Source organism: Lycium barbarum, chromosome 11, assembly GCF_019175385.1.
Source record: "Lycium barbarum isolate Lr01 chromosome 11, ASM1917538v2, whole genome shotgun sequence".
Lineage (NCBI taxonomy): Eukaryota > Viridiplantae > Streptophyta > Magnoliopsida > Solanales > Solanaceae > Lycium > Lycium barbarum.
Window position 1 is genome coordinate 93,572,319 of NC_083347.1, and position 14,002 is coordinate 93,586,320.

At 38.7% G+C, this 14,002-nt stretch overlaps 1 long non-coding RNA gene across 1 annotated transcript; it reads left to right on the forward strand.

Moving 5' to 3' along the window:
- The first annotated feature begins 1,204 nt into the window (after positions 1–1,204).
- Positions 1,205–3,711, forward strand: LOC132620476 (uncharacterized). Its single transcript, XR_009574923.1, has 3 exons — positions 1,205–1,305; positions 2,082–2,132; positions 3,501–3,711. It is a non-coding gene; the product is annotated as an uncharacterized LOC132620476 (long non-coding RNA).
- The last annotated feature ends 10,291 nt before the right edge of the window (positions 3,712–14,002 follow it).

Here is a 14,002-nt window from a genome sequence, read left to right on the forward strand (position 1 = left end):
ATTGGATGGCGGGAATGTGCCATATAGTAGTACGTTCTGTGAGGCCATATCAGGCTTACAAGGAATAACGATGAATGAAATGAGCACCAACACATGAAGTCAAAGACAAGTACACCTGTATCAAGAAGGTACGAAAGGAGACTGAAGAAGAATTGTAGTAAGAATCCAAAGGTGTGGCTTTTGTTAAGATATGGTCACGAAACAGTAACGGAAAAGAGATGATCTAAGAAAGACAGGGATAATACGTTGGCCCAACAAAGTAGAAAATCCACGACACGGGAAGAAGATTCATGTAAAAACCGAGAAGTTCGATTATAAAAGGAATGAGGTAAAGGATAAGGAGTGAGCGTGAAGGAAAGGACGACTACAAAGGGACCCTCCCGAAATATTATGACACTCCATAAGACCAGTTGAACATTCGAGGACGAATGTTATAAAGGGGGTCTCAATTGAATAGCTGAGGCTCTTTCTGCTCGGTCCTGGAGCCTGGGGTCCTGGATCTACTCTGGGGGCCTTCTTAGCACCCCTACTGCCCAAGGCTGATCTCCTCATCTTTCGTCCGTTATATCCCGTATTTCGTACGTTCGGATATCCCAAAGTAGTCGTGACGAAGTAAAGGGAATGACCATTTTCAAAAATTTATTATAATGTATAAGTTGTTGTGAATATTATTTACGAACATTGGTAGTATGGAAATAGTGAGGAAGACTAAGGGTAAAAAAGAAAATTCGCGAAAAGGGTTCATGGAAAATATTGCGAAGGACTAAGGGCAAAATGGGAATTTCACAAAAAATATCAAGAATGTTCTTGAAGGGCCCTTGGCCGTGTGGCATGCCCCTATATGTCCACATTTTTATTAATTAATAAGGGCTAATGGTAAATTATAACAACATAAGGGGCAAAGCTTGCCAAAGAAGACATTAGTCTTCTTTGTTAAAATTTCAAGAAAACTCTAGAAAAGAAAATGACAAATAAGTCATCTTTGCCACCAAATTAAGAAGAATCTAGAGATGGATAGGTGGCCACATAAGATTGGAGGAGACTATATATATATATAAAAGGAGAGGACTAATTTATCAATTTGGAGAGTTGAAGAAACAAAGAAAAAAGAAGACACTTTGGAAGAAAAACAAAGTGCCAAATTCGGCCAAGCTTGGAGGAAACAAGAACCTTGGAAAAATTTCTCAAAAATTACTCTCTCCTAATTGGAAGGTCCCTAGCAAGGAGAAGAGGTCATTGGAACAAGTAGAACATTTATTGTTGCAAGATCAACATTCTAGCCAAGTGGGAAATTGAAGAAAAAGGGTAAGAACTTAATCTTTTTTATATTTTATGTATGGTTGTGTATGTTGTGGTGTGTGGGAGTGAATGGAACTCATGAAGATTATGAAAATATGGATGTTGAATAGTTGTCCGTGTATATGTAGTTGTGGCCGTGTGGTCATAGTGTGATTTGGAAGAGAATGGATTAATTCTATGTAGTATGTTAGTTGTTGTTGCAATGTATGGAAAAGGATGGAAATTCATGAAAATAGGGGTGTAGTTGTTGTGGCCGAGAATGGTATTGTGTGGTAAGCTATGATGAATTGATTTCATGTAATATTCTAGTCGATGTCGTTGCGGATTCTATGATATTATATGGAGGTTTAAAGGGTTGGAACGAAATGGAAATTGGTTGTAGATTGGTGGAGAAGTTAATGTAATATTAGTATGCTTCTTTATGTTTGTATGAATATGATGTTAGCAATGAATGGTTTTAATGTGGGTTATGAATCTAGAATAAAAATGTGTGGTTACACTTTTGTTGAAGTTTTCGGGTAGCATTAAATCATTGTGAATATTGTGAATGTTGTCGGACTATGTAGGAAGAGCGCTTAATGTTAGAATGTATTCTTGAATTGATTATTGACGTTATAGCTTGGTTGTTGGTTGGGTTGCTGTTGAATTGGGCTGAGCCATATTCTCGGGGGTGACATATTACAGGGGAAATGCTGCCGAAATTTCGGCAGACAAAGTGTTACTTTAAAGAATCAACTTCTAAAGGCTCTAATCAAGTTTTGGTAAACATGACCAATTTGTAGATTTTGGCGGATTTGGAACGTGAATTTGGAGTCGCATAAGAAGCAGAAAAGGTATGTAAGACTTCACCCTTCTTTCTATGGCATGTCTTAGACGGAATATGTTGGATATGAGCCTCGGGAATAACTCTACCCTCTGGAATCCGCGCCTAAATATTTCTCTTTTTCAATCAGTAGAATTGAACTAAAAATTGTGCAAAATGTTGGAATAATTTCCTAAACCTCCAGAACTCGCATAAATAGGACCCGACTACCCTAAAACCCTCACAAGTAACGCCATGACATGTAACATATGTAAATTTGGTACGCCGCCTCATTTGACCCGAGGTGGGCCCATGGTCCCCGGATTTTCCTTATTGTTCCGTTTGATCTATTTTGAAGCAGAATCCAAAGAAAACTTTTGATCCTTATCCCGTTCACCGAGTGACAAGTACTGTAACTATGCTAATGAGGATACTTCTATGATGACAATGATGATGTTAAGAAAGGGAATATGCCTATGATAAGTATGACAAAGATGATTCCATGACTAAGATGATGAATATGATCTTATAATGATAACGATGTAGTCCAAGATGAGAAAATGCCTACGGTAGATGTGTTGGCAAAATGTTCTGCTATGAAAAGGAAAATATGGAAACGTTAAACTAATTCTTGATATCTCAACTCTATTACAGGTAATGACTACTCTAAAAGGTCCTATGTATATGAAACTGTACCCTATGACCCTATTTGATGTTTTCCTCATAATGACACTTTTCATTGGTAGTCTCGCCTCATAATACTTGTTCCTTCAAGGTGAGACAAAGCGACTATGGTTGTTCCATAATGTAATCGGAGGCTACCGACCTTCCGTCACTCCGATGGACACATGACTTTCTTTGAGCTCTCATGCATGCCAATAGTATGACATATGTATATGAATGTGAATATGTATATGTATATGTATACAGGGAAAAGGGAAAGGGCCACTGTTTTATCACCACCTGATTCAGCTGGATTTCGTCCCGGACGCGGGATGCCCGGACGCGGGATATGGCAGAGCCGGATACGGCGTCTGTATATGTGATATATATATTTATATATAATATATTGGGACACTATTGGGGAGGGGGGTGGGAGAGCCGATGTACTCGGCGTCTGTAAATGTGAATAAAGGATACCATTTTCTGAAATGTTCTGGTTTATGTACATGTAAGTAAGAAGTACTGTTTTTCTCAAAAAGGGACTAGGCATGCATGGCATCTGCCTGAAAGGCATTCATATGTACAGGTTACTTCTGTCCAAGATAATCTCCATATGTCTATTCCGTTATTAATCATACTGTATATTCCTTTATTATGTCACTATTCATGCCTTACATACTCAGTACATTACTCGTACTGACCCCTCTTCTTCGGGGGCTGCGTTCATGCCGCGCAGGTACACCAGATGAGCCACAGCTATCATAGAAGATGTTCCAGCGGAGTTGGCAGGCTCCACTTGTTCTGGAGTGCTGCCGAGTCAGAGTGTCTGAGCCATGATGTTTGTTTGATGTTAGAGACTTTGCAGACAGAGTCGTGGGTATAGAGTGTCGATAATATGTTGTATCATAAAGTCCATGTGATTGCAGATTCTGTTTGACTTGAGTACGATGGAAAAAAAAATCTCTTGAAAGTTTTACTATGTTTTCCATTTTTATTGATATAAGAGTCTAAGAATGTTAAGTATGTAACAAGAGTCAGCGGGTTCGCTCGGCTCCAGATATGGGGTCGGGTGCCCATCACACCCTAGTAAGGTCAGGGTGTGACAAAGTGGTATCAGAGCAGGTCGGTCCAAGGGGTTGTCTGCAAAGTCGTGTCCTGTAGAGTCCTGTTTATGGGTGTGAAGCCGGCCACATTTATAAACAGGAGGCTGCGGGACATCTAGGAAATATTGACCTTCTTTCTGTCTTAGATCGTGCGATAGAGCCAAGTCATAAGGAATAAGGTTTCCCTATATGAGCTATATGTATAACGAAAGAAAATGAGCAAGGCTGCGGAAGCTTATGAAGGTAAGTCCCGACGTAATTGTTCTGTTACCTGAACTGGAAGTATTGGATGGCGGGAATGTGCCATATAGTAGTACGTTCTGTGAGGCCATATCAGGCTTACAAGGAATAACGATGAATGAAATGAGCACCAACACATGAAGTCAAAGACAAGTACACCTGTATCAAGAAGGTACGAAAGGAGACTGAAGAAGAATTGTAGTAAGAATCCAAAGGTGTGGCTTTTGTTAAGATATGGTCACGAAACAGTAACGGAAAAGAGATGATCTGAGAAAGACAGGGATAATACGTTGGCCCAACAAAGTAGAAAATCCACGACACGGGAAGAAGATTCATGTAAAAACCGAGAAGTTCGATTATAAAAGGAATGAGGTAAAGGATAAGGAGTGAGCGTGAAGGAAAGGACGACTACAAAGGGACCCTCCCGAAATATTATGACACTCCATAAGACCAGTTGAACATTCGAGGACGAATGTTATAAAGGGGGTCTCAATTGAATAGCTGAGGCTCTTTCTGCTCGGTCCTGGAGCCTGGGGTCCTGGATCTACTCTGGGGGCCTTCTTAGCACCCCTACTGCCCAAGGCTGATCTCCTCATCTTTCGTCCGTTATATCCCGTATTTCGTACGTTCGGATATCCCAAAGTAGTCGTGACGAAGTAAAGGGAATGACCATTTTCAAAAATTTATTATAATGTATAAGTTGTTGTGAATATTATTTACGAACATTGGTAGTATGGAAATAGTGAGGAAGACTAAGGGTAAAAAAGAAAATTCGCGAAAAGGGTTCATGGAAAATATTGCGAAGGACTAAGGGCAAAATGGGAATTTCACAAAAAATATCAAGAATGTTCTTGAAGGGCCCTTGGCCGTGTGGCATGCCCCTATATGTCCACATTTTTATTAATTAATAAGGGCTAATGGTAAATTATAACAACATAAGGGGCAAAGCTTGCCAAAGAAGACATTAGTCTTCTTTGTTAAAATTTCAAGAAAACTCTAGAAAAGAAAATGACAAATAAGTCATCTTTGCCACCAAATTAAGAAGAATCTAGAGATGGATAGGTGGCCACATAAGATTGGAGGAGACTATATATATATATAAAAGGAGAGGACTAATTCATCAATTTGGAGAGTTGAAGAAACAAAGAAAAAAGAAGACACTTTGGAAGAAAAACAAAGTGCCAAATTCGGCCAAGCTTGGAGGAAACAAGAACCTTGGAAAAATTTCTCAAAAATTACTCTCTCCTAATTGGAAGGTCCCTAGCAAGGAGAAGAGGTCATTGGAACAAGTAGAACATTTATTGTTGCAAGATCAACATTCTAGCCAAGTGGGAAATTGAAGAAAAAGGGTAAGAACTTAATCTTTTTTATATTTTATGTATGGTTGTGTATGTTGTGGTGTGTGGGAGTGAATGGAACTCATGAAGATTATGAAAATATGGATGTTGAATAGTTGTCCGTGTATATGTAGTTGTGGCCGTGTGGTCATAGTGTGATTTGGAAGAGAATGGATTAATTCTATGTAGTATGTTAGTTGTTGTTGCAATGTATGGAAAAGGATGGAAATTCATGAAAATAGGGGTGTAGTTGTTGTGGCCGAGTATGTTATTTTGTGGTAAGCTATGATGAATTGATTTCATGTAATATTCTAGTCGATGTCGTTGCGGATTCTATGATATTATATGAAGGTTTAAAGGGTTGGAACGAAATGGAAATTGGTTGTAGATTGGTGGAGAAGTTAATGTAATATTAGTATGCTTCTTTATGTTTGTATGAATATGATGTTAGCAATGCATGGTTTTAATGTGGGTTATGAATCTAGAATAAAAATGTGTGGTTACACTTTTGTTGAAGTTTTCGGGTAGCATTAAATCATTGTAAATATTGTGAATGTTGTCGGACTATGTAGGAAGAGCGCTTAATGTTAGAATGTATTCTTGAATTGATTATTGACGTTATAGCTTGGTTGTTGGTTGGGTTGCTGTTGAATTGGGCTGAGCCATATTCTCGGGGGTGGCATATTACAGGGGAAATGCTGCCGAAATTTCGGCAGACAAAGTGTTACTTTAAAGAATCAACTTCTAAAGGCTCTAATCAAGTTTTGGTAAACATGACCAATTTGTAGATTTTGGCGGATTTGGAACGTGAATTTGGAGTCGCATAAGAAGCAGAAAAGGTATGTAAGGCTTCACCCTTCTTTCTATGGCATGTCTTACACGGAATATGTTGGATATGAGCCTCGGGAATAAATCTACCCTCCGGAATCCGCGCCTAAAGTTTTCTTTTTTTCAATCAGTAGAATTGAACTAAAAAATGTGCAAAATGTTGGAATAATTTCCTAAACCTCCAGAACTCGCATAAATAGGACCCGACTACCCTAAAACCCTCACAAGTAACGCCATGACATGTAACATATGTAAATTTGGTACGCCGCCTCATTTGACCCGAGGTGGGCCCATGGTCCCCGGATTTTCCTTATTGTTCCGTTTGATCTATTTTGAAGCAGAATCCAAAGAAAACTTTTGATCCTTATCCCGTTCACTGAGTGACAAGTACTGTAACTATGGTAATGAGGATACTTCTATGATGACAATGATAATGATGATGTTAAGAAAGGGAATATGCCTATGATAAGTATGACAAAGATGATTCCATGACTAAGATGATGAATATGATCTTATAATGATAACGATGTAGTCCAAGATGAGAAAATGCCTACGGTAGATGTGTTGGCAAAATGTTCTGCTATGAAAAGGAAAATATGGAAACGTTAAACTAATTCTTGATATCTCAACTCTATTACAGGTAATGACTACTCTAAAAGGTCCTATGTATATGAAACTGTACCCTATGACCCTATTTGATGTTTTCCTCATAATGACACTTTTCATTGGTAGTCTCGCCTCATAATACTTGTTCCTTCAAGGTGAGACAAAGCGACTATGGTTGTTCCATAATGTAATCGGAGGCTACCGACCTTCCGTCACTCCGATGGACACATGACTTTCTTTGAGCTCTCATGCATGCCAATAGTATGACATATGTATATGAATGTGAATGTGAATATGTATATGTATATGTATACGGGGAAAAGGGAAAGGGCCACTGTTATATCACCATCTGATTCAGCTGGATTTCGTCCCGGACGCGGGATGCCCGGACGCGGGATATGGGAGAGCCGGATACGGCGTCTGTATATGTGATATATATATTTATATATAATATGTTGGGACACTGTTGGGGAGGGGGGTGGGACAACCGATGTACTCGGCGTCTGTAAATGTGAATAAAGGATACCGTTTTCTGAAATGATCTGTTTTATGTACATGTAAGTAAGAAGTACTGTTTTTCTTAAAAAGGGACTAAGCATGCATGGCATCTGCCTGAAAGGCATTCATATGTACAGGTTACTTATGTCAAAGATAATCTCCATATGTCTATTCCGTTATTAATCATACTGTATATTCCTTTATTATGTCACTATCCATGCCTTACATACTCAGTACATTACTCGTACTGACCCCTCTTCTTCGGGGGCTGCGTTCATGCCGCGCAGGTACACCAGATGAGCCACAGCTATCATAGAAGATGTTCCAGCGGAGTTGGCAGGCTCCACTTGTTCTGGAGTGCTGCCAAGTCAGAGTGTCTGAGCCATGATGGTTGTTTGATGTTAGAGACTTTGCAGACAGAGTCGTGGGTATAGAGTGTCGATAATATGTTGTATCATAAAGTCCATGTGATTGCAGATTCTGTTTGACTTGAGTACGATGGAAAAAAAAATCTCTTGAAAGTTTTACTATGTTTTCCATTTTTATTGATATAAGAGTCTAAGAAAGTTAAGTATGTAACAAGAGTCAGCGGGTTCGCTCGGCTCCAGATATGGGGTCGGGTGCCCATCACACCCTAGTAAGGTCAGGGTGTGACATCGTCAGTCTGCACTTACCAACAAGAAAAAGGGATCAGAAGCGATCTTTCCTAGACTCAGGCTCTATCGCACGATCTAAGATAGAAAGAAAGGTCAATGATTCTGAAATGCCCAGCAGCCTCCTATTTATAAGTGTGGTCGGCTTCACACCCATAAACAGGACTCTACTGGACTCGATCTGTAGACAATCTGTAGGACGAACTGCTCTGATACCACTTTTGTCACGAGCCGAACCCGCGGACCGTGACGAGTACCCAACCACTACTGATCGAACACCCCTAAACTCGCATCTGCTCTATACTAGATAACTTGGTGGCCCTTCTTTAACTGATATCTAAATGATACTACCCGCTGTAGCATCCGTATAATGAGCACTACCACCAAGCTTATAAATCATGCATGTAGATATGTATTCACAGCCATACATACAAGAGACAACAGCAAGGGCCGATTTGGCCGCTACACGTACTGCACACAAAATAATAACTAACAAGACTGCACTGCGACCCTACTGTACATAACTGTCTACAGACCTCTATGGAGTATAACTATGGAAGAGACAGGACAAGGCCCTGCCATACCCATATATGTACATATCAAAATAGCATACCCAAGGCTGGAACTGGAAAGATGTCATACTGGTCTGGCTCACTCGGCTGGCTAACCTGCGGGCATGACCGCAGCGTCCATGAAAGAAAGGACGTCAGTACGAACAAAGTACTGAGTATGTAAGGCATTAATAGTAACATAGAAAGAGGTACCGAACATGGAAAATGACATAATAAGAAATATAGAACATAACATGAGATAAGGGAATAACATGTACATCTGATTGCCTCTTAGGGCGGATACCATGCATGCTTAGCTTTTCATAAAATCTTTCTCACGCATATGTATCATAATAGTATCATAATAGTGCTGCGGAACGTGCAGCCCGATCCGTGTATGTATATGTATATATATATAATATTGCTTTGGAACAAGCAGCCCGATCCATATATATATAATAGTGCCGAGGAACGAACGGCCCAATCCATATAACCATATATCCCGCGTCCAGGCATCCCGCGTCCGGGACGATATCATAATATACCAATTGATCAGGTGGCTATGCGTATATAATGCCTCGCCCTTTTCCCATAACCCCATATACATATATAAGTATAAGTAGCATGCATGAGAGCCCAAGAAAAGCTATAACTCTATCGGAGTGACGTAAGGTCGGTAACCCCTGATTATATTGTGGAACATCGTGATCATCATATATAACCTCGAAGGAACTAGCATTATGAGGTGAGACTCTCAATGAAGGATAACATAAAGGGAAAATATAGAATAAGATCATAAATCTCATAAAGCGTCAATTCATACACTCTGGACCTTTTAGAAATAGAGTCATCATCGATGAATAAAATTGAGAAACTCAAGAAATAGCTCAACATTCTCATATCATCATTGATCTCATAACTTGAGACTTTTAAACATAAAATCATCATCATCATAGAGATATTCTTCTTTTTGACATCACCGTTATGATTGTAAGAACACATGTCCATCGTTGTTGTATTAAGAGCTTACAGAATCATAAATCTCTGGTTTGGAAAAATACGGACATTTTGGAAAACATTTATGGATTACCAAAAAAGGAGACATGCCTTGAATCATGAACTTCTAAATTTAGAAACAAGGAGGTCATGGAAACATTTATGGAATCAACCATAGGAATCATGCCTTTGAAAGAAAAGGGCGAGCCTTAACATACCTGTTCAGCCTCCACTTATTCGTCCGAGCTCGGAAGTCTACATTTAAGAGGATTCACACTATCGTTAGATTCATCGTAGTATACTTGTGCTAAGCTTTCAAGTTAAACTATTCTATATTCTGCCGAAAATCGGGCAGCATCTCCCCTGTTTATATGCCTAGCCCGAAATCGCAATTCAGCAACCACCACCACCAACAACAACAATACCAACATCAATAACATCATTTCCAACACAAATATATACCATAAAATAGCCCACACATTGTTTTCCAACTTTCGTAACTAACCAACTTACTATACAATTATTTAACCACTCTATCTTCGTGAATAAACTGGTATTAACGTAAATAGAAAGAGATTCATACCTTATTCTTGTTGAAATAGCAATATCTCCGATATCCGCTTTGAATCCACGCCAAAATCCACCGCACAACAATACTAGAATTACGATTATGAGCCCGAGCCTCGATTAATCGAAATCACTCCAGTTCCTCACTTATTTTATAACATAAATACCCTTAATTTTTGCTGAACTTAGGGACTGATTTGTTAGTAAAAATAAATGAGGTTTGGAACTTTTATAGAGTGACAAAGTCGGTGGAACCGACTTAATCACTGATCTTCGCGAACGCGATGGTCTAGAATATTTCTGGCCATCGCGTACGCGGGCCCCCTATCGCGAACGCGAAGGGTAATTCTGCCCAGTTCAACCAGATTTTCGCTCTTTTTCCGTTAGACCTCCAATCTTTCCAATACTTCTCATACATGATCTTAGACCCTCATGACCATAAAATAGGCCCATATCACTCCAGATCGCAATTCATCTGCTTTCCAATTCTCTCATGGCTTACTACTTACACTATTTTTTTCATTATTATAGCATAAACGCATGCAATCATACCTATCCTTGAGAGTGACTCCAAAGTCCACACTTGGGGCGGCCAATATTTATCAATTTCAACGTACAGAACTACGGGGTGTAACATTTAGAATGTGTTCTTGAACACTTCATGAATCATTCATGGATTCTAATCCCATAGGAAAACCTACACTAGTCTAAACCCTTTCAATAACATCAGAAAAATCAAGTATCATACCTTTTTGAAAGAATCTCAAAGTCTCCAATGTTCCTTTCTTCTTCTCTTTCTTTAGCTTTCAAGAATCTAGGGTTTGAGAAGATGAACTAGTGTTTAAGAGTAGTGAATTGACATTAGACTGATGTAGTAATGATAAGAATTGATCAAGAACTTACCTTATATGTTTTGGGGAAGCCCTAGGGTTATTTCTTCTCAAAAGGTCGGCCAAAGATGAAGTAGAATGAAGGTTTAACAAAATTTCACGTTCTGAGGGGGGGGGGGGGGGTTTATAGTCGAGCAAGGCACGTGACACATCCCGTGAATCACATGTTTGACCCGTGAAATGCATCCCTACTGCACGACGTGATAGAGGGGTATGATTTTTGGTGTTCATCCTGAGAAACGCAGGATTGAACCGCAGGATGATCCTACGAAACGCAGGTAAGCAAACCGGCTATAACTTTTTATTCAAAAGTCCGTTTAAGCTTTACTTTATATCTTTGGAAAGGTATTTCAAAGATCTACAACTTCTATTATAGGAAGTTCTCCCAAATCCTCAACGTATTTTCACAAAATTGGTCTACAAGACAGGTTAACAATAACTTAGGCCATTTTAAGAACTCTTATGAACTTCACTACTTGGTCTGATTCTATAGCGACTATCTTTCATCCAAATTCATTCCGAAAGGATTCATATGGATAAAATATCATCTCAATACTAGTTTTTACACATTCACACCTAACTCAAATTTACGGGGTGTTACATTATCCCCCATTTAGGATCATTTGTCCCAGAATGAAAGACATGGCTTAAAATTCTTTCACTAAACCTCAAATTTCAGAATTTCTAGAGTTCTTTAGTAAAGAGGATCATTCTCAGAGATAACATACGACTAACCACATAATGAATATATCATTTAAACCTAACACATTGGACGAGGGATTCATACCTCTAATCTAAACTTTCACTGGGAATACACAATTGAAAGGTTCAACACATACCTATAGTAGGGAATATATGAAGGTAACACGGCTTGAGTGACACTACAACAACTAGATAGAACTACTCCCCGTTGAGTTCATCCCGCAAGTCTTAAGATATGACATAAGTCTACCTCGAGGTTTTATCAATATCATTCCTCGACTATATAACGGGTTCATTAGGAAATTCAAGCCTAATTAATTTGATTGCCAATCAAGAGTTTCATGACACTGGGAAAACTAGCCTATCCCCAAAAATCACATCAAAGTTCACCATTCCTAATTCAAACACATCAAAAGTAATCTCACGACCTTTAACTACAACGACGCTGTCTCAATATATTCTAGAAGAGATAACAAGGACACTAGCAGGGGTATTCATAGAAAAAGGGTGCCAACAATTGTTTGGGTTCCCTACCTAAATCAAGGGTAAAGTACAAATTCACATAAGAAGGATTTCGAACCTGGATCGATCAATGACTACGCATCAAGAGAACAAATAGTGAGATTACCTGTGACCACAACATCTGAGACTCCAGCTACCACCCTACAAGTCAAATCATGAAGTAGAGCTTTCTTTGTACTAAACGATCCCAGAAAGATAAAAATACATCTACACCCAAATAAGAACAACACAGTCCTCACGGGGATTCAATCGACTAGAACACTCAAGTCTCAACACGAATAAGGGAGTTTCTACATTCATCTCACTTTCCCAAGAGTTATATACTTAAAAGGTTCAACACGTATATGCTTTGACTAGGAAGCGCATAATATATCAATCTAGACAATATACTCTGACAAGGAGGCTAATTCAACAACATATGATTCAAGCTTAACTTACCTCATGCCAAAACTGGAAATGATAAATTAAAGCCTAAATCAACTACATCATCTTCTTAAATCATTATTCCACAAGCGATTGTTTTCGAGTTTCAAGCCTAAAATAGAGTTCTTCCACTAAACATCAAAATAGTACAGATCTTTTAGCCCAATAAGAATATAACCTCAATGTACGATCATTCTTAATACACTACAAGAGACCCTCAATTTTTCCCTTCATCCTAACCTCCAGTACTTGAAACACATCACATCTTAACTATTCCTTTCAGCCTAACAAGATTTCGGAAGAGTTTTTCTTATAACAAGGACTAGTTTTGTTTCTATATCTGTCTTAATTTATCAACAACCAAACCCTACAATGACCATATATACAGAACTCCTACAATACAATTTCAACGACTCTGCACCATCCATCAAATTACACATCAAAATAATGTGCACAACGTAATGCCATTTTTCACTTGGTTAACATTTGCAACACGAGCACGTCAGAATGATCCTAAAAGAAGTTCAAGATCTACAGCACAATCTAGAATCAAGAAGAGTAAGAAACACCTACAATGTCATGGTAGTCACACATCCATACAGGTGGCCAGTCTGCATGAAGGACTCCACTAGACACAGCTCCACAGATAACCCTAAGACACTTTTAAACCTAGGCTCTGATACCAAGCTTGTCAAGCCCCAACACCCACCCTGGACGTAACAGGTATCCGATGCTATGAACAACACCGGAAGCACCTTATAAATAATTAAACAACAAGTCCTTTTTATAATCTTTCATTATTTAATTAAACAAGTTATAAATAACTAAATAAAATCATGCTCACAATTATAGAGTAAAACCAACGGAAGTCTAATATAAATAAATCATCGTAAACGTGGCAAACGCCTCCATAAGTCATATGAGACTTTCAACATCTCCCACAATTTGACAACTATCTATGAAGCTTCTAAGAAACAAACTAACTCAGGACACGGCATAAAACTGCTAAGAAGTAATAATTGACTCAATGAAAATCCAGGATCAAATGTGTGGGCTCACCAACAATCTGGAAAGCAGCAAGTACTCCTAATCCACGAGATCTGACTGTACCTACTCTTCTTCGTTACCTAACACGCCATAAAAAACAACAACAGTATGCCTGAGTACTGGGTAATCAGTGAGTGTCTCTCGGACAATAGTTAATATAACAAAATAATATAATAAGGATCAGTAAAGCGGTGTTAATAAAAGCAATTTTAAATTAAGAGATAGAATAAATCACCAAACTTAGTAACAACATTAATGAAAACCGTTAAAGAAGA